General features: G+C 40.6%; 24 non-coding genes across 24 annotated transcripts; all 24 read left to right on the forward strand.

Annotated features, from left to right (window-relative positions):
• Nucleotides 1-5,093: 5,093 nt before the first annotated feature.
• TRNAA-AGC (transfer RNA alanine (anticodon AGC)) lies at nt 5,094-5,166 on the forward strand. Its single transcript has one exon. It is a non-coding gene; the product is annotated as a tRNA-Ala (tRNA).
• Nucleotides 5,167-5,930: 764 nt separating this feature from the next.
• TRNAA-AGC (transfer RNA alanine (anticodon AGC)) lies at nt 5,931-6,003 on the forward strand. Its single transcript has one exon. It is a non-coding gene; the product is annotated as a tRNA-Ala (tRNA).
• A 1,078-nt stretch (nt 6,004-7,081) lies between these two features.
• Nucleotides 7,082-7,154, forward strand: TRNAK-CUU (transfer RNA lysine (anticodon CUU)). The gene has a single exon. It is a non-coding gene; the product is annotated as a tRNA-Lys (tRNA).
• A 345-nt stretch (nt 7,155-7,499) lies between these two features.
• On the forward strand, nt 7,500-7,572 carry TRNAA-AGC (transfer RNA alanine (anticodon AGC)). Its single transcript has one exon. It is a non-coding gene; the product is annotated as a tRNA-Ala (tRNA).
• Nucleotides 7,573-7,925: 353 nt separating this feature from the next.
• TRNAK-CUU (transfer RNA lysine (anticodon CUU)) lies at nt 7,926-7,998 on the forward strand. The gene has a single exon. It is a non-coding gene; the product is annotated as a tRNA-Lys (tRNA).
• Nucleotides 7,999-8,342: 344 nt separating this feature from the next.
• On the forward strand, nt 8,343-8,415 carry TRNAA-AGC (transfer RNA alanine (anticodon AGC)). The gene has a single exon. It is a non-coding gene; the product is annotated as a tRNA-Ala (tRNA).
• A 353-nt stretch (nt 8,416-8,768) lies between these two features.
• On the forward strand, nt 8,769-8,841 carry TRNAK-CUU (transfer RNA lysine (anticodon CUU)). Its single transcript has one exon. It is a non-coding gene; the product is annotated as a tRNA-Lys (tRNA).
• A 345-nt stretch (nt 8,842-9,186) lies between these two features.
• Nucleotides 9,187-9,259, forward strand: TRNAA-AGC (transfer RNA alanine (anticodon AGC)). Its single transcript has one exon. It is a non-coding gene; the product is annotated as a tRNA-Ala (tRNA).
• A 353-nt stretch (nt 9,260-9,612) lies between these two features.
• On the forward strand, nt 9,613-9,685 carry TRNAK-CUU (transfer RNA lysine (anticodon CUU)). Its single transcript has one exon. It is a non-coding gene; the product is annotated as a tRNA-Lys (tRNA).
• A 1,189-nt stretch (nt 9,686-10,874) lies between these two features.
• Nucleotides 10,875-10,947, forward strand: TRNAA-AGC (transfer RNA alanine (anticodon AGC)). The gene has a single exon. It is a non-coding gene; the product is annotated as a tRNA-Ala (tRNA).
• A 353-nt stretch (nt 10,948-11,300) lies between these two features.
• Nucleotides 11,301-11,373, forward strand: TRNAK-CUU (transfer RNA lysine (anticodon CUU)). Its single transcript has one exon. It is a non-coding gene; the product is annotated as a tRNA-Lys (tRNA).
• Nucleotides 11,374-11,718: 345 nt separating this feature from the next.
• Nucleotides 11,719-11,791, forward strand: TRNAA-AGC (transfer RNA alanine (anticodon AGC)). Its single transcript has one exon. It is a non-coding gene; the product is annotated as a tRNA-Ala (tRNA).
• A 353-nt stretch (nt 11,792-12,144) lies between these two features.
• Nucleotides 12,145-12,217, forward strand: TRNAK-CUU (transfer RNA lysine (anticodon CUU)). Its single transcript has one exon. It is a non-coding gene; the product is annotated as a tRNA-Lys (tRNA).
• A 345-nt stretch (nt 12,218-12,562) lies between these two features.
• On the forward strand, nt 12,563-12,635 carry TRNAA-AGC (transfer RNA alanine (anticodon AGC)). Its single transcript has one exon. It is a non-coding gene; the product is annotated as a tRNA-Ala (tRNA).
• Nucleotides 12,636-14,251: 1,616 nt separating this feature from the next.
• TRNAA-AGC (transfer RNA alanine (anticodon AGC)) lies at nt 14,252-14,324 on the forward strand. The gene has a single exon. It is a non-coding gene; the product is annotated as a tRNA-Ala (tRNA).
• Nucleotides 14,325-14,677: 353 nt separating this feature from the next.
• On the forward strand, nt 14,678-14,750 carry TRNAK-CUU (transfer RNA lysine (anticodon CUU)). The gene has a single exon. It is a non-coding gene; the product is annotated as a tRNA-Lys (tRNA).
• A 345-nt stretch (nt 14,751-15,095) lies between these two features.
• Nucleotides 15,096-15,168, forward strand: TRNAA-AGC (transfer RNA alanine (anticodon AGC)). Its single transcript has one exon. It is a non-coding gene; the product is annotated as a tRNA-Ala (tRNA).
• A 771-nt stretch (nt 15,169-15,939) lies between these two features.
• On the forward strand, nt 15,940-16,012 carry TRNAA-AGC (transfer RNA alanine (anticodon AGC)). Its single transcript has one exon. It is a non-coding gene; the product is annotated as a tRNA-Ala (tRNA).
• A 1,197-nt stretch (nt 16,013-17,209) lies between these two features.
• TRNAK-CUU (transfer RNA lysine (anticodon CUU)) lies at nt 17,210-17,282 on the forward strand. The gene has a single exon. It is a non-coding gene; the product is annotated as a tRNA-Lys (tRNA).
• Nucleotides 17,283-17,627: 345 nt separating this feature from the next.
• TRNAA-AGC (transfer RNA alanine (anticodon AGC)) lies at nt 17,628-17,700 on the forward strand. The gene has a single exon. It is a non-coding gene; the product is annotated as a tRNA-Ala (tRNA).
• Nucleotides 17,701-18,471: 771 nt separating this feature from the next.
• TRNAA-AGC (transfer RNA alanine (anticodon AGC)) lies at nt 18,472-18,544 on the forward strand. The gene has a single exon. It is a non-coding gene; the product is annotated as a tRNA-Ala (tRNA).
• A 1,197-nt stretch (nt 18,545-19,741) lies between these two features.
• On the forward strand, nt 19,742-19,814 carry TRNAK-CUU (transfer RNA lysine (anticodon CUU)). The gene has a single exon. It is a non-coding gene; the product is annotated as a tRNA-Lys (tRNA).
• A 345-nt stretch (nt 19,815-20,159) lies between these two features.
• On the forward strand, nt 20,160-20,232 carry TRNAA-AGC (transfer RNA alanine (anticodon AGC)). The gene has a single exon. It is a non-coding gene; the product is annotated as a tRNA-Ala (tRNA).
• Nucleotides 20,233-21,003: 771 nt separating this feature from the next.
• On the forward strand, nt 21,004-21,076 carry TRNAA-AGC (transfer RNA alanine (anticodon AGC)). Its single transcript has one exon. It is a non-coding gene; the product is annotated as a tRNA-Ala (tRNA).
• The last annotated feature ends 136 nt before the right edge of the window (nt 21,077-21,212 follow it).

Genomic DNA, 21,212 nt, shown 5'->3' on the forward strand with positions numbered 1-21,212 from the left:
AAGCAGATAATGTGCTGCCCCATGATTGTTATTTACGAACTGAGGAAGAAACAAAAGGTCGTGTGGACCTGAAAAACACTCCCTTGTCGGATCCCGATGGTACTTTGTATGTGGATGGCTCTTGTTTCAAGTTGCCGAATGGCGATGTGACGACTGCGTATGCTGTGGTGACATTGAGCATGGTTGTGGAAACTGCGAGATTGAACCAGAATTCAGCACAAGCGGCAGAATTAATTGCATTAACGAGAGCGTGTGTTCTGTCGAAAGGAAAGCGTGTGAATGTGTTTACCGACAGCCAGTATGCGTTTGGCGTTGCGCACAACTTTGGAAGATTGTGGAGAGAGAGAGGATTTATGACATCGCATGGTACGAAGATTCAACACGGACAACTAGTGAATGATCTTTTGGATGCACTTACGTTGCCTAAACAAGTGGCGATCGTCAAATGTAGTGCGCACCGGAAAGTGACGGATGATGTTGGTCGTGGTAATGCATTTGCGGATGAGATTGCTAAAGAAACGGCTAAGAATCTTGCGACTCGAATGTACGTTACGAGTTCAGTAAGATGGCCGGAAGAGACTGGTATGTGTGAAAATACTGTCGAGAGTGTGAAAGAAATTCAGAATGGAGCTACTGAAGCTGAAAAGACCAAGTGGAAAGAAAGTGCAGGGAAATTGGATATGCATGGATGTTGGGTTGATCTGACGGAATGTCAGAGATGGATGCTTCCAGACGCATACGTGTTAGCTGTTGTGACGATGGCTCATGGTTTGTCACATATCAGTGCGAAAGGAATATGCAAGTTCTTGTCCCCTGTGTGGAGGAATGATGGTATTGCTAAGTGTGCCGAACGAGTGGTTAAGAATTGTATGGTGTGTTTGATGCACAATCCTGGAAAAGGCACCCCCACTCCACCTGGTCATTTCGCTCCTCCTACCTGTCCCTTTGAGGTTATCCAGCTGGACTTCATCCATATGGAGAGATGCAATAACTTGAAGTATGTTTTGGTTGTGGTTTGCGCGTTCTCCAGATGGATCGAGGCCTATCCTCTTAAGGATAATACTGCCATGTCCACAGCGAAAATCTTGCTGAAGGAATACTTCCCTAGGTATGGAATGCCGCGGATTGTGTGGTCGGATAATGGAAGTGAGTTTGTGGGAAGTGTAATGCAGAGTGTGTGTAAGGGCCTTGGAATAAAGCAGAAATTCCACAGTGCCAACCATCCTCAGGCAGCGGGTTTGGTTGAAGGGTACAATGGTACCCTGAAGCTGAAACTCGCTAAGATCCAGGCTTCGACTGGTCTGTCATGGCCTGATGCCTTGCCTCTGGCTCTCCTATCGACCAGAGCGACGGTACACTCTCGAGTAGGGCTCAGCCCATATGAGATTGTGTTCGGTCGCCCTGCAAATATTTGGGGAGTCCCGAGACCTAGGGCTTTTGATAGTCTTGAATATCCAATGTTGATCGATTATTTGTATGATTTGACCACTAAACTACGATTAATTCATCAACAGGTCTTTGAAGCTCTACCGGCGCAGACAGAGGGTCCTGGACATCAGCTCCGGCCAGGTGACTGGGTAGTCACCCGAAATTTCGGTCGGAAGCGTAATTTGGAGCCAAGATTTGTTGGACCCCACTTAGTCTTGTTGACGACGAGGACAGCGGTTCGACTGGAGGGCCGGAAGAATTGGGTCCACGCCAGTCATACAAAGAAGGTACCGATCCCCTTACCAACTGACGGTTGGGTGAGAACTGGGATTCCGGCCGAAGAGACTGAGACTCCCTCGCGTTTCGTGCCGTTCAGCGACGCTCAACTTGTGGAGGATTCGTCATTGCCCTATCCACAAGTGGAGTCATCAGTAGCAGAAAACCCAAGGTCCGACTCGTCATCTGCTTCATTGAACACTGCTGCGCCATCTGAACAATTGTTCGTAGAACAAACTCAACCTGGAAGAAGTCGATACTTTCTTCGTTCAAGGACTTCAAAGACTAATAAAAATTGATAGTATAGTGGTTTTGACGTTATGAATGTTATGAACAATTACATCCTTTCTTTTTAAGTTTTTCGTGTTTTCCACTGCTAAGAGACTTGTAATAAATTTGAACCTCTCCATCCGGGTTACCGTAGGGCCGTGCGGGTACTTCTTTCTGTTTAGCAGGTTTCTGACGCTACGTTGGTTACTTTTGTCGATTCCTGGGAACTCCTGGGAATTGATAATCGCTGCTCAGAACAAAGTGCGTCAAGAACGTCACGGACGGTTTGTAGAGGATGGCATTCTTTAAGCTGGTGGAAGAAGAAAGGGTGTTGGCACAGAGATCAGAGTTAAGAAGGGTCGTGCGAACAAAATGTTTTCTGTTTCAGGTGTTTTTGTTATTCCTAACTGTATCTATGTTATTGGTGGGCGGAGTGTATTTTGGGGTATCGAAATTCTTGCCTTCTGTTTCGCCTACCTTTTCTCCTAACCTAAGTTCTCGCACTACTGTTTCCCCACATTCTTTTCATCCTTTGCCTCAACACGAACAGGTTAGACGTGCGGAATTCAGGAATAATTCTTTTGTCCAACTCCTACATCAGCATCAGTTAGTGGTGAATACTACAAATTGTTGGGTATGTGGGTTAATGCCACACACCATGGATAGGGGTATTCCGTACTTGGTCCTTCCATACAGTTCCCAGGGTTCAGCTCGAGCATTCCAAACCATGTTTCGCAGTGCACTAGACTCTTACCCTAGTCGAGAGCCACGATCTGTCAAGTCCGGTCCTGGTCCGTACCACAAGCCTCTGGCGATAGCCATAGCAGATCTGGACAGAGATATTTTCGATGTATCACTCATCCCAGACGAAGAAGTACAGGCTTATAAGGATCTGAGTGAGGCTGAGTATGGTACGTCAGTGGGGGATAGACAGTTGAAGAGCTCGTCCCCTATATGGATTGTACCGCACCTTGGTAATTTCTGTTTGAAAGGTTTGGGTCGAAATCCGAGAGCACAACTTGGGAACAGTGCTTGCACTGAAACGTATGTTCTACCGATGCTCTCTTCCCCTGTTTTTCTGACCGCCAAGGGCACCTATTTTGTGTGTTATGAGCGCGCATATACATGGTTACCCCGCGACTTCTCGGGTACCTGTTATATTGCGAATCTCTTACCTCCGACCTTCACAGTTGCTTCTGACTATCACAAAACCAGAGTCGTGAGAGGCGTAATCAGCAAAGAGGATACTGCTGGTCAAGAAGCAGGAGACTTCTTTAAGGGTTTCCTGCCGTTTTGGGGACCTATGGTTAATAGTAGGAACCTAAGACATTTGACCCGTGTGGTGGAATCGACCGCTAATATTACTGCAAATGCCCTTGGTAACCTAACAGCGGAACTACAGGCGGATAGACTCATGACGTTGCAGAACCGTATGGTTCTAGACGTTGTTCTTGCAGATCGAGGGGGTGTGTGTAAAATTATCCATTCGAGTTGTTGCATTTTCATCCCTGACAATGCTCCGACTGTATATCAAGCCATCTCGCAGTTGCATAAGATTTCCGAGTCCATACACGTGGACGAAGGTAATTGGACGCTTCTGGGATGGTTTTGGGGCCTGATGTCAACTTGGGGTTGGAGTATTCTGATGATTGTAGGGGCTGTTGTAGCGTTTCTGTTCACGTGTTGTCTTTGTGTTCAGTGTGGTCCTGCCTTATGTGGCCAATGTGCTGCGACGTGTATAAGGCGGCCATCTGTTACCAAGGAGACATTGATGGATAGAATGATGTTTCAGCAGCATCTGAACGATCTGATGAATATCGATATAGATTCTGATCTAGACTAGTGCTTGCCTACATGAGGGCAAAAGGAGCGTCTGAGGTTCCGTGTGAGACGGGACGGCACTTTTTGGGTGGTGACGAATATGGACGAGTGTGGTATCTATGAACCGCAAATGACGAGTACAGTGGGTGTGCGAAGTTTCGCTATGCAGCCTTGTACGGTTCGTCTCATTTTTGTGTTCGTTCATTCGAACCCTCGGGTTCCATTTTAGATACAGCGTCCATTTTGTTTTCTTGCCCTCAAGTAGCCAGCGAACGGGCTTTTGTCCGTTTCGTGACCCTGGGACTGTCAAGATAGTATGAAGGACACGTGTTTCTTTGAGGTGACTTTTATGACGAGGGGAATGACACGAGTAAGGCAGATGGCCCCGCTCGAGGCTCATCTTGCCGCTCCGGTCTATTGTTTCAGTCACGCATACATTAGACACGAGGTCTTTGATCCCTCTCTCGAGTTTCCTTTATTGCCTCTAGCATTCTCTTCTAACCTGTTGTGCATCCTCATCCTTTCCTCGCATCCTGTTTTCCGTCCTTCCTCTTAATGTGTTTATTGCGGAGGGGATATGTTTTTACAGTTGGGAACCGGCAAGACTGTTGTAATTATGTTCCGGCCTCCTGAAACATGAACGCGACCCTTTTTGAAGTTTATTGTGGGAACTGAGTTGTAACCTTTGTTCGCCATACTGCGCTATGGCAAAAACGTGTATAAAAGGAGCGACCCACTTCTATGAATTTGAAGCAGTCTCCGAGAACCTACACGCTGTGTACTTCTTGTGACTTCTGTATCCCTGCAGTAAATAAACGCTGATCTCTGACGTCACTGGAAGTGTCCCGTGTCTCTGTGTCTTGTACGCCAGAACAGGTAACCTACGAAGGTTTCAGGTGTTGTCCCCTGGCACCGCTGGGTCTTAAGAAAACCCAGTCCTTCACACGTTGGGCGAAAACGAGTATTTTTTGCTGGATGATAGCATTGCTCTCATAATATGGTGATTAATCTTGCATTAGACATGCACTAACTCCTAAAAATTGTATCTCCCTTGGTTACTCATTCATGAGAAATGTATCTCCAAGATTAGGTAGGGCCTGAGTCTAGGTTAACATACAGTGATATCACTCCTATTCAAGTACTAAACATGCCAACCTGAAGTGTAAAACATCACCTAGGTGTAGTTAAGGCATCAGTTAGGAGTGAACTGAACACTCATGTTATGGGCAATTAGACTTAAAATAAAGTGTGGACAGCAGTAACGTTACTTTTGAAATGTGATGCTGAGTGAGCACAAAGGGGAATTAGCTCAAATGGTAGAGCGCTCGCTTAGCATGCGAGAGGTAGCGGGATCGATGCCCGCATTCTCCATTCTAAAATTTGCATACTTTTTAACTTGTAATTGCCATGGTTGTTGCAGAGTAAGAACAGAAAAGTCACAGATGGCTTTCAAATTTGGTGTCATTATAACAACTAAAGTGGTTTAATCAAAAGTGTTTAGGTATTCTATAGCACGTGAGAGGAATTTGATTTCTTATGCAATCTCAAAATGAAAATTTCACACCTTCCATTTTCATTTCGTCTTATTTTACTTGACATTCTTTCCTCTGAAGGATGTATAAAAGTGAAGTTCCTTGCAAAACAAGAGCAGAGGAATATCCAGAAACAGTTTTCCTTAATAAAAAATGATGAGTCTGCATACCATATTTAAGTGGGAGCCCGGCTAGCTCAGTCTGTAGAGCATGAGACTCTTAATCTCAGGGTCGTGGGTTCGAGCCCCACGTTGGGCGAAAACGAGTATTTTTTGCTGGATGATTGCATTGGCTCTCATAATATGATGATTAATCTTGCATTAGACATGCACTAACTCCTAAAAATTGTATCTCCCTTGGTTACTCATTCATGAGAAATGTATCTCCAAGATTAGGTAGGGCCTGAGTCTAGGTTAACATACAGTGATATCACTCCTATTCAAGTACTAAACATGCCAACCTGAAGTGTAAAACATCCCCTAGGTGTAGTTAAGGCATCAGTTAGGAGTGAACTGAACACTCATGTTATGGGCAATTAGACTTAAAATAAAGTGTGGACAGCAGTAACGTTACTTTTGAAATGTGATGCTGAGTGAGCACACAGGGGAATTAGCTCAAATGGTAGAGCGCTCGCTTAGCATGCGAGAGGTAGCGGGATCGATGCCCGCATTCTCCATTCTAAAATTTGCATACATTTTACTTTTTAACTTGTAATTGCCATGGTTGTTGCAGAGTAAGAACAGAAAAGTCACAGATGGCTTTCAAATTTGGTGTCATTATAACAACTAAAGTGGTTTAATCAAAAGTGTTTAGGTATTCTATAGCACGTGAGAGGAATTTGATTTCTTATGCAATCTCAAAATGAAAATTTCACACCTTCCATTTTCATTTCGTCTTATTTTACTTGACATTCTTTCCTCTGAAGGATGTATAAAAGTGAAGTTCCTTGCAAAACAAGAGCAGAGGAATATCCACGTTGGGCGAAAACGAGTATTTTTTGCTGGATGATAGCATTGGCTCTCATAATATGGTGATTAATCTTGCATTAGACATGCACTAACTCCTAAAAATTGTATCTCCCTTGGTTACTCATTCATGAGAAATGTATCTCCAAGATTAGGTAGGGCCTGAGTATAGGTTAACATACAGTGATATCACTCCTATTCAAGTACTAAACATGCCAACCTGAAGTGTAAAACATCCCCTAGGTGTAGTTAAGGCATCAGTTAGGAGTGAACTGAACACTCATGTTATGGGCAATTAGACTTAAAATAAAGTGTGGACAGCAGTAACGTTACTTTTGAAATGTGATGCTGAGTGAGCACACAGGGGAATTAGCTCAAATGGTAGAGCGCTCGCTTAGCATGCGAGAGGTAGTGGGATCGATGCCTGCATTCTCCATTCTAAAATTTGCATACATTTTACTTTTTAACTTGTAATTGCCATGGTTGTTGCAGAGTAAGAACAGAAAAGTCACAGATGGCTTTCAAATTTGGTGTCATTATAACAACTAAAGTGGTTTAATCAAAAGTGTTTAGGTATTCTATAGCACGTGAGAGGAATTTGATTTCTTATGCAATCTCAAAATGAAAATTTCACACCTTCCATTTTCATTTCGTCTTATTTTACTTGACATTCTTTCCTCTGAAGGATGTATAAAAGTGAAGTTCCTTGCAAAACAAGAGCAGAGGAATATCCAGAAACGGTTTTCCTTAATAAAAAATGATGAGTCTGCATACCATATTTGAGTGGGAGCCCGGCTAGCTCAGTCGGTAGAGCATGAGACTCTTAATCTCAGGGTCGTGGGTTCGAGCCCCACGTTGGGCGAAAACGAGTATTTTTTGCTGGATGATTGCATTGGCTCTCATAATATGGTGATTAATCTTGCATTAGACATGCACTAACTCCTAAAAATTGTATCTCCCTTGGTTACTCATTCATGAGAAATGTATCTCCAAGATTAGGTAGGGCCTGAGTCTAGGTTAACATACAGTGATATCACTCCTATTCAAGTACTAAACATGCCAACCTGAAGTGTAAAACATCCCCTAGGTGTAGTTAAGGCATCAGTTAGGAGTGAACTGAACACTCATGTTATGGGCAATTAGACTTAAAATAAAGTGTGGACAGCAGTAACGTTACTTTTGAAATGTGATGCTGAGTCAGCACACAGGGGAATTAGCTCAAATGGTAGAGCGCTCGCTTAGCATGCGAGAGGTAGCGGGATCGATGCCCGCATTCTCCATTCTAAAATTTGCATACATTTTACTTTTTAACTTGTAATTGCCATGGTTGTTGCAGAGTAAGAACAGAAAAGTCACAGATGGCTTTCAAATTTGGTGTCATTATAACAACTAAAGTGGTTTAATCAAAAGTGTTTAGGTATTCTATAGCACGTGAGAGGAATTTGATTTCTTATGCAATCTCAAAATGAAAATTTCACACCTTCCATTTTCATTTCGTCTTATTTTACTTGACATTCTTTCCTCTGAAGGATGTATAAAAGTGAAGTTCCTTGCAAAACAAGAGCAGAGGAATATCCAGAAACAGTTTTCCTTAATAAAAAATGATGAGTCTGCATACCATATTTAAGTGGGAGCCCGGCTAGCTCAGTCGGTAGAGCATGAGACTCTTAATCTCAGGGTCGTGGGTTCGAGCCCCACGTTGGGCGAAAACGAGTATTTTTTGCTGGATGATAGCATTGCTCTCATAATATGGTGATTAATCTTGCATTAGACATGCACTAACTCCTAAAAATTGTATCTCCCTTGGTTACTCATTCATGAGAAATGTATCTCCAAGATTAGGTAGGGCCTGAGTCTAGGTTAACATACAGTGATATCACTCCTATTCAAGTACTAAACATGCCAACCTGAAGTGTAAAACATCACCTAGGTGTAGTTAAGGCATCAGTTAGGAGTGAACTGAACACTCATGTTATGGGCAATTAGACTTAAAATAAAGTGTGGACAGCAGTAACGTTACTTTTGAAATGTGATGCTGAGTGAGCACAAAGGGGAATTAGCTCAAATGGTAGAGCGCTCGCTTAGCATGCGAGAGGTAGCGGGATCGATGCCCGCATTCTCCATTCTAAAATTTGCATACATTTTACTTTTTAACTTGTAATTGCCATGGTTGTTGCAGAGTAAGAACAGAAAAGTCACAGATGGCTTTCAAATTTGGTGTCATTATAACAACTAAAGTGGTTTAATCAAAAGTGTTTAGGTATTCTATAGCACGTGAGAGGAATTTGATTTCTTATGCAATCTCAAAATGAAAATTTCACACCTTCCATTTTCATTTCGTCTTATTTTACTTGACATTCTTTCATCTGAAGGATGTATAAAAGTGAAGTTCCTTGCAAAACAAGAGCAGAGGAATATCCAGAAACAGTTTTCCTTAATAAAAAATGATGAGTCTGCATACCATATTTAAGTGGGAGCCCGGCTAGCTCAGTCGGTAGAGCATGAGACTCTTAATCTCAGGGTCGTGGGTTCGATCCCCACGTTGGGCGAAAACGAGTATTTTTTGCTGGATGATAGCATTGGCTCTCATAATATGGTGATTAATCTTGCATTAGACATGCACTAACTCCTAAAAATTGTATCTCCCTTGGTTACTCATTCATGAGAAATGTATCTCCAAGATTAGGTAGGGCCTGAGTCTAGGTTAACATACAGTGATATCACTCCTATTCAAGTACTAAACATGCCAACCTGAAGTGTAAAACATCACCTAGGTGTAGTTAAGGCATCAGTTAGGAGTGAACTGAACACTCATGTTATGGGCAATTAGACTTAAAATAAAGTGTGGACAGCAGTAACGTTACTTTTGAAATGTGATGCTGAGTGAGCACACAGGGGAATTAGCTCAAATGGTAGAGCGCTCGCTTAGCATGCGAGAGGTAGCGGGATCGATGCCCGCATTCTCCATTCTAAAATTTGCATACATTTTACTTTTTAACTTGTAATTGCCATGGTTGTTGCAGAGTAAGAACAGAAAAGTCACAGATGGCTTTCAAATTTGGTGTCATTATAACAACTAAAGTGGTTTAATCAAAAGTGTTTAGGTATTCTATAGCACGTGAGAGGAATTTGATTTCTTATGCAATCTCAAAATGAAAATTTCACACCTTCCATTTTCATTTCGTCTTATTTTACTTGACATTCTTTCCTCTGAAGGATGTATAAAAGTGAAGTTCCTTGCAAAACAAGAGCAGAGGAATATCCAGAAACAGTTTTCCTTAATAAAAAATGATGAGTCTGCATACCATATTTAAGTGGGAGCCCGGCTAGCTCAGTCGGTAGAGCATGAGACTCTTAATCTCAGGGTCGTGGGTTCGAGCCCCACGTTGGGCGAAAACAAGTATTTTTTGCTGGATGATAGCATTGGCTCTCATAATATGGTGATTAATCTTGCATTAGACATGCACTAACTCCTAAAAATTGTATCTCCCTTGGTTACTCATTCATGAGAAATGTATCTCCAAGATTAGGTAGGGCCTGAGTCTAGGTTAACATACAGTGATATCACTCCTATTCAAGTACTAAACATGCCAACCTGAAGTGTAAAACATCACCTAGGTGTAGTTAAGGCATCAGTTAGGAGTGAACTGAACACTCATGTTATGGGCAATTAGACTTAAAATAAAGTGTGGACAGCAGTAACGTTACTTTTGAAATGTGATGCTGAGTGAGCACACAGGGGAATTAGCTCAAATGGTAGAGCGCTCGCTTAGCATGCAAGAGGTAGCGGGATCGATGCCCGCATTCTCCATTCTAAAATTTGCATACATTTTACTTTTTAACTTGTAATTGCCATGGTTGTTGCAGAGTAAGAACAGAAAAGTCACAGATGGCTTTCAAATTTGGTGTCATTATAACAACTAAAGTGGTTTAATCAAAAGTGTTTAGGTATTCTATAGCACGTGAGAGGAATTTGATTTCTTATGCAATCTCAAAATGAAAATTTCACACCTTCCATTTTCATTTCGTCTTATTTTACTTGACATTCTTTCCTCTGAAGGATGTATAAAAGTGAAGTTCCTTGCAAAACAAGAGCAGAGGAATATCCAGAAACAGTTTTCCTTAATAAAAAATGATGAGTCTGCATACCATATTTAAGTGGGAGCCCGGCTAGCTCAGTCGATAGAGCATGAGACTCTTAATCTCAGGGTCGTGGGTTCGAGCCCCACGTTGGGCGAAAACGAGTATTTTTTGCTGGATGATAGCATTGGCTCTCATAATATGGTGATTAATCTTGCATTAGACATGCACTAACTCCTAAAAATTGTATCTCCCTTGGTTACTCATTCATGAGAAATGTATCTCCAAGATTAGGTAGGGCCTGAGTCTAGGTTAACATACAGTGATATCACTCCTATTCAAGTACTAAACATGCCAACCTGAAGTGTAAAACATCACCTAGGTGTAGTTAAGGCATCAGTTAGGAGTGAAATGAACACTCATGTTATGGGCAATTAGACTTAAAATAAAGTGTGGACAGCAGTAACGTTACTTTTGAAATGTGATGCTGAGTGAGCACACAGGGGAATTAGCTCAAATGGTAGAGCGCTCGCTTAGCATGCGAGAGGTAGCGGGATCGATGCCCGCATTCTCCATTCTAAAATTTGCATACATTTTACTTTTTAACTTGTAATTGCCATGGTTGTTGCAGAGTAAGAACAGAAAAGTCACAGATGGCTTTCAAATTTGGTGTCATTATAACAACTAAAGTGGTTTAATCAAAAGTGTTTAGGTATTCTATAGCACGTGAGAGGAATTTGATTTCTTATGCAATCTCAAAATGAAAATTTCACACCTTCCATTTTCATTTCGTCTTATTTTACTTGACATTCTTTCCTCTGAAGGATGTATAAAAGTGAAGTTCCTTGCAAAACAAGAGCAGAGGAATATCCAGAAACAGTTTTCCTTAATAAAAAATGATGAGTCTGCATACCATATTCAAGTGGGAGCCCGGCTAGCTCAGTCGGTAGAGCATGAGACTCTTAATCTCAGGGTCGTGGGTTCGAGCCCCACGTTGGGCGAAAACTAGTATTTTTTGCTGGATGATAGCATTGGCTCTCATAATATGGTGATTAATCTTGCATTAGACATGCACTAACTCCTAAAAATTGTACCTCCCTTGGTTACTCATTCATGAGAAATGTATCTCCAAGATTAGGTAGGGCCTGAGTCTAGGTTAACATACAGTGATATCACTCCTATTCAAGTACTAAACATGCCAACCTGAAGTGTAAAACATCACCTAGGTGTAGTTAAGGCATCAGTTAGGAGTGAACTGAACACTCGTGTTATGGGCAATTAGACTTAAAATAAAGTGTGGACAGCAGTAACGTTACTTTTGAAATGTGATGCTGAGTGAGCACACAGGGGAATTAGCTCAAATGGTAGAGCGCTCGCTTAGCATGCGAGAGGTAGCGGGATCGATGCCCGCATTCTCCATTCTAAAATTTGCATACATTTTACTTTTTAACTTGTAATTGCCATGGTTGTTGCAGAGTAAGAACAGAAAAGTCACAGATGGCTTTCAAATTTGGTGTCATTATAACAACTAAAGTGGTTTAATCAAAAGTGTTTAGGTATTCTATAGCACGTGAGAGGAATTTGATTTCTTATGCAATCTCAAAATGAAAATTTCACACCTTCCATTTTCATTTCGTCTTATTTTACTTGACATTCTTTCCTCTGAAGGATGTATAAAAGTGAAGTTCCTTGCAAAACAAGAGCAGAGGAATATCCAGAAACGGTTTTCCTTAATAAAAAATGATGAGTCTGCATACCATATTTAAGTGGGAGCCCGGCTAGCTCAGTCGGTAGAGCATGAGACTCTTAATCTCAGGGTCGTGGGTTCGAGCCCCACGTTGGGCGAAAACGAGTATTTTTTGCTGGATGATTGCATTGGCTCTCATAATATGGTGATTAATCTTGCATTAAACATGCACTAACTCCTAAAAATTGTATCTCCCTTGGTTACTCATTCATGAGAAATGTATCTCCAAGATTAGGTAGGGCCTGAGTCTAGGTTAACATGCAGTGATATCACTCCTATTCAAGTACTAAACATGACAACCTGAAGTGTAAAACATCCCCTAGGTGTAGTTAAGGCATCAGTTAGGAGTGAACTGAACACTCATGTTATGGGCAATTAGACTTAAAATAAAGTGTGGACAGCAGTAACGTTACTTTTGAAATGTGATGCTGAGTGAGCACACAGGGGAATTAGCTCAAATGGTAGAGCGCTCGCTTAGCATGCGAGAGGTAGCGGGATCGATGCCCGCATTCTCCATTCTAAAATTTGCATACATTTTACTTTTTAACTTGTAATTGCCATGGTTGTTGCAGAGTAAGAACAGAAAAGTCACAGATGGCTTTCAAATTTGGTGTCATTATAACAACTAAAGTGGTTTAATCAAAAGTGTTTAGGTATTCTATAGCACGTGAGAGGAATTTGATTTCTTATGCAATCTCAAAATGAAAATTTCACACCTTCCATTTTCATTTCGTCTTATTTTACTTGACATTCTTTCCTCTGAAGGATGTATAAAAGTGAAGTTCCTTGCAAAACAAGAGCAGAGGAATATCCAGAAACGGTTTTCCTTAATAAAAAATGATGAGTCTGCATACCATATTTAAGTGGGAGCCCGGCTAGCTCAGTCGGTAGAGCTATGAGACTCTTAATCTCAGGGTCGTGGGTTCGAGCCCCACGTTGGGCGAAAACGAGTATTTTTTGCTGGATGATAGCATTGGCTCTCATAATATGGTGATTAATCTTGCATTAGACATGCACTAACTCCTAAAAATTGTATCTCCCTTGGTTACTCATTCATGAGAAATGTATCTCCAAGATTAGGTAGGGCCTGAGTCTAGGTTAACATGCAGTGATATCACTCCTATTCAAGTACTAAACATGCCAACCTGAAGTGTAAAACATCCCCTAGGTGTAGTTAAGGCATCAGTTAGGAGTGAACTGAACACTCATGTTATGGGCAATTAGACTTAAAATAAAGTGTGGACAGCAGTAACGTTACTTTTGAAATGTGATGCTGAGTGAGCACACAGGGGAATTAGCTCAAATGGTAGAGCGCTCGCTTAGCATACGAGAGGTAGCGGGATCGATGCCCGCATTCTCCATTCTAAAATTTGCATACATTTTACTTTTTAACTTGTAATTGCCATGGTTGTTGCAGAGTAAGAACAGAAAAGTCACAGATGGCTTTCAAATTTGGTGTCATTATAACAACTAAAGTGGTTTAATCAAAAGTGTTTAGGTATTCTATAGCACGTGAGAGGAATTTGATTTCTTATGCAATCTCAAAATGAAAATTTCACACCTTCCATTTTCATTTCGTCTTATTTTACTTGACATTCTTTCCTCTGAAGGATGTATAAAAGTGAAGTTCCTTGCAAAACAAGAGCAGAGGAATATCCAGAAACAGTTTTCCTTAATAAAAAATGATGAGTCTGCATACCATATTTAAGTGGGAACCCGGCTAGCTCAGTCGGTAGAGCATGAGACTCTTAATCTCAGGGTCGTGGGTTCGATCCCCACGTTGGGCGAAAACGAGTATTTTTTGCTGGATGATAGCATTGGCTCTCATAATATGGTGATTAATCTTGCATTAGACATGCACTAACTCCTAAAAATTGTATCTCCCTTGGTTACTCATTCATGAGAAATGTATCTCCAAGATTAGGTAGGGCCTGAGTCTAGGTTAACATACAGTGATATCACTCCTATTCAAGTACTAAACATGCCAACCTGAAGTGTAAAACATCACCTAGGTGTAGTTAAGGCATCAGTTAGGAGTGAACTGAACACTCATGTTATGGGCAATTAGACTTAAAATAAAGTGTGGACAGCAGTAACGTTACTTTTGAAATGTGATGCTGAGTGAGCACACAGGGGAATTAGCTCAAATGGTAGAGCGCTCGCTTAGCATGCGAGAGGTAGCGGGATCGATGCCCGCATTCTCCATTCTAAAATTTGCATACATTTTACTTTTTAACTTGTAATTGCCATGGTTGTTGCAGAGTAAGAACAGAAAAGTCACAGATGGCTTTCAAATTTGGTGTCATTATAACAACTAAAGTGGTTTAATCAAAAGTGTTTAGGTATTCTATAGCACGTGAGAGGAATTTGATTTCTTATGCAATCTCAAAATGAAAATTTCACACCTTCCATTTTCATTTCGTCTTATTTTACTTGACATTCTTTCCTCTGAAGGATGTATAAAAGTGAAGTTCCTTGCAAAACAAGAGCAGAGGAATATCCAGAAACAGTTTTCCTTAATAAAAAATGATGAGTCTGCATACCATATTTAAGTGGGAGCCCGGCTAGCTCAGTCGGTAGAGCATGAGACTCTTAATCTCAGGGTCGTGGGTTCGAGCCCCACGTTGGGCGAAAACAAGTATTTTTTGCTGGATGATAGCATTGGCTCTCATAATATGGTGATTAATCTTGCATTAGACATGCACTAACTCCTAAAAATTGTATCTCCCTTGGTTACTCATTCATGAGAAATGTATCTCCAAGATTAGGTAGGGCCTGAGTCTAGGTTAACATACAGTGATATCACTCCTATTCAAGTACTAAACATGCCAACCTGAAGTGTAAAACATCCCCTAGGTGTAGTTAAGGCATCAGTTAGGAGTGAACTGAACACTCATGTTATGGGCAATTAGACTTAAAATAAAGTGTGGACAGCAGTAACGTTACTTTTGAAATGTGATGCTGAGTGAGCACACAGGGGAATTAGCTCAAATGGTAGAGCGCTCGCTTAGCATGCGAGAGGTAGCGGGATCGATGCCCGCATTCTCCATTCTAAAATTTGCATACATTTTACTTTTTAACTTGTAATTGCCATGGTTGTTGCAGAGTAAGAACAGAAAAGTCACAGATGGCTTTCAAATTTGGTGTCATTATAACAACTAAAGTGGTTTAATCAAAAGTGTTTAGGTATTCTATAGCACGTGAGAGGAATTTGATTTCTTATGCAATCTCAAAATGAAAATTTCACACCTTCCATTTTCATTTCGTCTTATTTTACTTGACATTCTTCCCTCTGAAGGATGTATAAAAGTGAAGTTCCTTGCAAAACAAGAGCAGAGGAATATCCAGAAACAGTTTTCCTTAATAAAAAATGATGAGTCTGCATACCATATTTAAGTGGGAGCCCGGCTAGCTCAGTCGATAGAGCATGAGACTCTTAATCTCAGGGTCGTGGGTTCGAGCCCCACGTTGGGCGAAAACGAGTATTTTTTGCTGGATGATAGCATTGGCTCTCATAATATGGTGATTAATCTTGCATTAGACATGCACTAACTCCTAAAAATTGTATCTCCCTTGGTTACTCATTCATGAGAAATGTATCTCCAAGATTAGGTAGGGCCTGAGTCTAGGTTAACATACAGTGATATCACTCCTATTCAAGTACTAAACATGCCAACCTGAAGTGTAAAACATCACCTAGGTGTAGTTAAGGCATCAGTTAGGAGTGAACTGAACACTCATGTTATGGGCAATTAGACTTAAAATAAAGTGTGGACAGCAGTAACGTTACTTTTGAAATGTGATGCTGAGTGAGCACACAGGGGAATTAGCTCAAATGGTAGAGCGCTCGCTTAGCATGCGAGAGGTAGCGGGATCGATGCCCGCATTCTCCATTCTAAAATTTGCATACATTTTACTTTTTAACTTGTAATTGCCATGGTTGTTGCAGAGTAAGAACAGAAAAGTCACAGATGGCTTTCAAATTTGGTGTCATTATAACAACTAAAGTGGTTTAATCAAAAGTGTTTAGGTATTCTATAGCACGTGAGAGGAATTTGATTTCTTATGCAATCTCAAAATGAAAATTTCACACCTTCCATTTTCATTTCGTCTTATTTTACTTGACATTCTTTCCTCTGAAGGATGTATAAAAGTGAAGTTCCTTGCAAAACAAGAGCAGAGGAATATCCAGAAACAGTTTTCCTTAATAAAAAATGATGAGTCTGCATACCATATTTAAGTGGGAGCCCGGCTAGCTCAGTCGGTAGAGCATGAGACTCTTAATATCAGGGTCGTGGGTTCGAGCCCCACGTTGGGCGAAAACGAGTATTTTTTGCTGGATGATTGCATTGGCTCTCATAATATGGTGATTAATCTTGCATTAGACATGCACTAACTCCTAAAAATTGTATCTCCCTTGGTTACTCATTCATGAGAAATGTATCTCCAAGATTAGGTAGGGCCTGAGTCTAGGTTAACATACAGTGATATCACTCCTATTCAAGTACTAAACATGCCAACCTGAAGTGTAAAACATCCCCTAGGTGTAGTTAAGGCATCAGTTAGGAGTGAACTGAACACTCATGTTATGGGCAATTAGACTTAAAATAAAGTGTGGACAGCAGTAACGTTACTTTTGAAATGTGATGCTGAGTGAGCACACAGGGGAATTAGCTCAAATGGTAGAGCGCTCGCTTAGCATGCGAGATGTAGCGGGATCGATGCCCGCATTCTCCATTCTAAAATTTGCATACATTTTACTTTTTAACTTGTAATTGCCATGGTTGTTGCAGAGTAAGAACAGAAAAGTCACAGATGGCTTTCAAATTTGGTGTCATTATAACAACTAAAGTGGTTTAATCAAAAGTGTTTAGGTATTCTATAGCACGTGAGAGGAATTTGATTTCTTATGCAATCTCAAAATGAAAATTTCACACCTTCCATTTTCATTTCGTCTTATTTTACTTGACATTCTTTCCTCTGAAGGATGTATAAAAGTGAAGTTCCTTGCAAAACAAGAGCAGAGGAATATCCAGAAACAGTTTTCCTTAATAAAAAATGATGAGTCTGCATACCATATTTAAATGGGAGCCCGGCTAGCTCAGTCGGTAGAGCATGAGACTCTTAATCTCAGGGTCGTGGGTTCGAGCCCCACGTTGGGCGAAAACAAGTATTTTTTGCTGGATGATAGCATTGGCTCTCATAATATGGTGATTAATCTTGCATTAGACATGCACTAACTCCTAAAAATTGTATCTCCCTTGGTTACTCATTCATGAGAAATGTATCTCCAAGATTAGGTAGGGCCTGAGTCTAGGTTAACATACAGTGATATCACTCCTATTCAAGTACTAAACATGCCAACCTGAAGTGTAAAACATCCCCTAGGTGTAGTTAAGGCATCAGTTAGGAGTGAACTGAACACTCATGTTATGGGCAATTAGACTTAAAATAAAGTGTGGACAGCAGTAACGTTACTTTTGAAATGTGATGCTGAGTGAGCACACAGGGGAATTAGCTCAAATGGTAGAGCGCTCGCTTAGCATGCGAGAGGTAGCGGGATCGATGCCCGCATTCTCCATTCTAAAATTTGCATACATTTTACTTTTTAACTTGTAATTGCCATGGTTGTTGCAGAGTAAGAACAGAAAAGTCACAGATGGCTTTCAAATTTGGTGTCATTATAACAACTAAAGTGGTTTAATCAAAAGTGTTTAGGTATTCTATAGCACGTGAGAGGAATTTGATTTCTTATGCAATCTCAAAATGAAAATTTCACACCTTCCATTTTCATTTCGTCTTATTTTACTTGACATTCTTCCCTCTGAAGGATGTATAAAAGTGAAGTTCCTTGCAAAACAAGAGCAGAGGAATATCCAGAAACAGTTTTCCTTAATAAAAAATGATGAGTCTGCATACCATATTTAAGTGGGAGCCCGGCTAGCTCAGTCGATAGAGCATGAGACTCTTAATCTCAGGGTCGTGGGTTCGAGCCCCACGTTGGGCGAAAACGAGTATTTTTTGCTGGATGATAGCATTGGCTCTCATAATATGGTGATTAATCTTGCATTAGACATGCACTAACTCCTAAAAATTGTATCTCCCTTGGTTACTCATTCATGAGAAATGTATCTCCAAGATTAGGTAGGGCCTGAGTCTAGGTTAACATACAGTGATATCACTCCTATTCAAGTACTAAACATGCCAACCTGAAGTGTAAAACATCACCTAGGTGTAGTTAAGGCATCAGTTAGGAGTGAACTGAACACTCATGTTATGGGCAATTAGACTTAAAATAAAGTGTGGACAGCAGTAACGTTACTTTTGAAATGTGATGCTGAGTGAGCACACAGGGGAATTAGCTCAAATGGTAGAGCGCTCGCTTAGCATGCGAGAGGTAGCGGGATCGATGCCCGCATTCTCCATTCTAAAATTTGCATACATTTTACTTTTTAACTTGTAATTGCCATGGTTGTTGCAGAGTAAGAACAGAAAAGTCACAGATGGCTTTCAAATTTGGTGTCATTATAACAACTAAAGTGGTTTAATCAAAAGTGTTTAGGTATTCTATAGCACGTGAGAGGAATTTGATTTCTTATGCAATCTCAAAATGAAAATTTCACACCTTCCATTTTCATTTCGTCTTATTTTACTTGACATTCTTTCCTCTGAAGGATGTATAAAAGTGAAGTTCCTTGCAAAACAAGAGCAGAGGAATATCCAGAAACAGTTTTCCTTAATAAAAAATGATGAGTCTGCATACCATATTTAAGTGGGAGCCCGGCTAGCTCAGTCGGTAGAGCATGAGACTCTTAATATCAGGGTCGTGGGTTCGAGCCCCACGTTGGGCGAAAACGAGTATTTTTTGCTGGATGATTGCATTGGCTCTCATAATATGGTGATTAATCTTGCATTAGACATGCACTAACTCCTAAAAATTGTATCTCCCTTGGTTACTCATTCATGAGAAATGTATCTCCAAGATTAGGTAGGGCCTGAGTCTAGGTTAACATACAGTGATATCACTCCTATTCAAGTACTAAACATGCCAACCTGAAGTGTAAAACATCCCCTAGGTGTAGTTAAGGCATCAGTTAGGAGTGAACTGAACACTCATGTTATGGGCAATTAGACTTAAAATAAAGTGTGGACAGCAGTAACGTTACTTTTGAAATGTGATGCTGAGTGAGCACACAGGGGAATTAGCTCAAATGGTAGAGCGCTCGCTTAGCATGCGAGATGTAGCGGGATCGATGCCCGCATTCTCCATTCTAAAATTTGCATACATTTTACTTTTTAACTTGTAATTGCCATGGTTGTTGCAGAGTAAGAACAGAAAAGTCACAGATGGCTTTCAAATTTGGTGTCATTATAACAACTAAAGTGGTTTAATCAAAAGTGTTTAGGTATTCTATAGCACGTGAGAGGAATTTGATTTCTTATGCAATCTCAAAATGAAAATTTCACACCTTCCATTTTCATTTCGTCTTATTTTACTTGACATTCTTTCCTCTGAAGGATGTATAAAAGTGAAGTTCCTTGCAAAACAAGAGCAGAGGAATATCCAGAAACAGTTTTCCTTAATAAAAAATGATGAGTCTGCATACCATATTTAAATGGGAGCCCGGCTAGCTCAGTCGGTAGAGCATGAGACTCTTAATCTCAGGGTCGTGGGTTCGAGCCCCACGTTGGGCGAAAACGAGTATTTTTTGCTGGATGATTGCATTGGCTCTCATAATATGGTGATTAATCTTGCATTAGACATGCACTAACTCCTAAAAATTGTATCTCCCTTGGTTACTCATTCATGAGAAATGTATCTCCAAGATTAGGTAGGGCCTGAGTCTAGGTTAACATACAGTGATATCACTCCTATTCAAGTACTAAACATGCCAACCTGAAGTGTAAAACATCCCCTAGGTGTAGTTAAGGCATCAGTTAGGAGTGAACTGAACACTCATGTTATGGGCAATTAGACTTAAAATAAAGTGTGGACAGCAGTAACGTTATTTTTGAAATGTGATGCTGAGTGAGCACACAGGGGAATTAGCTCAAATGGTAGAGCGCTCGCTTAGCATGCGAGAGGTAGCGGGATCGATGCCCGCATTCTCCATTCTAAAATTTGCATACATTTTACTTTTTAACTTGTAATTGCCATGGTTGTTGCAGAGTAAGAACAGAAAAGTCACAGATGGCTTTCAAATTTGGTGTCATTATAACAACTAAAGTGGTTTAATCAAAAGTGTTTAGGTATTCTATAGCACGTGAGAGGAATTTGATTTCTTATGCAATCTCAAAATGAAAATTTCACACCTTCCATTTTCATTTCGTCTTATTTTACTTGACATTCTTTCCTCTGAAGGATGTATAAAAGTGAAGTTCCTTGCAAAACAAGAGCAGAGGAATATCCAGAAACAGTTTTCCTTAATAAAAAATGATGAGTCTGCATACCATATTTAAGTGGGAGCCCGGCTAGCTCAGTCGGTAGAGCATGAGACTCTTAATCTCAGGGTCGTGGGTTCGAGCCCCACGTTGGGTGAAAACGAGTATTTTTTGCTGGATGATAGCATTGGCTCTCATAATATGGTGATTAATCTTGCATTAGACATGCACTAACTCCTAAAAATTGTATCTCCCTTGGTTACTCATTCATGAGAAATGTATCTCCAAGATTAGGTAGGGCCTGAGTCTAGGTTAACATACAGTGATATCACTCCTATTCAAGTACTAAACATGCCAACCTGAAGTGTAAAACATCCCCTAGGTGTAGTTAAGGCATCAGTTAGGAGTGAACTGAACACTCATGTTATGGGCAATTAGACTTAAAATAAAGTGTGGACAGCAGTAACGTTACTTTTGAAATGTGATGCTGAGTGAGCACACAGGGGAATTAGCTCAAATGGTAGAGCGCTCGCTTAGCATGCGAGAGGTAGCGGGATCGATGCCCGCATTCTCCATTCTAAAATTTGCATACATTTTACTTTTTAACTTGTAATTGCCATGGTTGTTGCAGAGTAAGAACAGAAAAGTCACAGATGGCTTTCAAATTTGGTGTCATTATAACAACTAAAGTGATTTAATCAAAAGTGTTTA

Source organism: Triturus cristatus, chromosome 4_1, assembly GCF_964204655.1.
Source record: "Triturus cristatus chromosome 4_1, aTriCri1.1, whole genome shotgun sequence".
NCBI classification, from domain to species: domain Eukaryota; kingdom Metazoa; phylum Chordata; class Amphibia; order Caudata; family Salamandridae; genus Triturus; species Triturus cristatus.